Raw genomic sequence first — 1605 nt, 5'->3', positions numbered from 1 at the left:
AGTTGCACAATATTCCTTCGAGATCCTTTCTGCACAACAACTACTATCGAGGAGATGGGGAATGCAGACAAACACGGACGTTGCCAACCAGGTAACCAGGGGTGACGAAAACCGCATCGCCGGGCGGGAACGGTAGTTTCCAATCCCTTTCATTTACTCTAATATCTATGGACCTCAGAACTGGGAGAAGCAAGCAATTTTTTTACCTAGCTAGGCTAGCTATGCTTGGAATCAATTGCCATACTTAGTGGAGGTTTCCAGCTAAGGGAAGGTATTCTTGCTTATTATTCTTTTATCAAGTATGTAATGAGTTATGTATTTGGCTGTGTCCACAGCTCCGTTAACCGGACGTAGTTTGCAATGCTAGAGCTCCGGCAGTCCGTTTTTCTCCGTAAAACAGCTTGTGCGCATGCGCAATAGTGCAAAATGGAACTTAGTCTTTTTATCAAGAAACACTAAACCCTAACCCCAAAACCCTACGATCCCGGAGGCTAAGATGTACGAGTGGGTGCTCTAAAAACTAAACACTAAACCCCAATCCCAACCCTACGACCCCGGAGGCTAAGATGTACGAGAGGGTGCTCTAAAAACTAAACACTAAGCCCCAATCCCAACCCTACGACCCCGGAGGCTAAGATGTACGAGAGGGTGCTATATCTTGACCCAAAAAAGCCAAAAAGAAAAAAATTGCAAAAAAGATATTTTTTAAAAAAATCAAAAACTGCAGCATAGTTTTACTCGGTAGTCCTGACCGGATTCGAACCCCTGACCATATCCGTGCAATCCACACCAGCCTCTCCACTGCACCACCACGACCCTGCTGCACCATCAACGCTGGTTGTTGTATTTATACTTGGTTTCTATAACTATATAAATCAGTGTATTATTAATACTGGGGCGTAGCCCCAGTATATATATAGGGGCGAAGCCCCTATTACCGGATCCGGAGCTCTAGCACTGCATACTGTGTCCGGTTACCGGAGCTCTAGACACTTCCTATGTATTTTATTTCAAAAAAACAAACAATTAATGTTATATAATAATGCAATGATAATATGAACTTAACAGGAAGAACAGGAATAGCTACAGGATTGCAGGGAAGGAAGATGGATACTTTAATTGCTTCTTGAACAAGGACTCCTGTCAAGACTAGTATTAATTTTACTTGTCATCAGTATAGTTGATATTTCTTCAGTGAGCTTATATCTATAGCAAATCAAAAATGAGTGCTATGAGTATGTGTAAGGCAGACAGGATTGCTGCACTAGAGCTAACGATGCCTCGTGTTGACACCCAAACACTGATTATAATAATTTACACAGCATGCATTATATACAAAGATAGTTCATGAATATTTATGAGTTCTGATGCGATGTCATGATGAGTCAGCTCACTACATATCTATTCAATGCTGTACTCCTCCCCGCTCAGAAATGCTGTAAAGACATTACAATGATAATAATAATAAAGAAAATTATTGCTTGTGTAAAATCAACAAGTATCGCGATGGCAACTGGAAAAATATTATAAATCATTAAAAAAATCAACACAAAAAAAGAACATAAAAACTTTTAAAAAAATAAGAATTAAGTAGGATTCTAGAGC

The sequence above is a fragment of the Amphimedon queenslandica genome, unplaced genomic scaffold (genome assembly GCF_000090795.2).
Source record: "Amphimedon queenslandica unplaced genomic scaffold, v1.1 AMPQUscaffold_12944, whole genome shotgun sequence".
Taxonomy (NCBI): Eukaryota; Metazoa; Porifera; class Demospongiae; order Haplosclerida; family Niphatidae; genus Amphimedon; species Amphimedon queenslandica.
This window is presented reverse-complemented; position numbering follows the sequence as displayed.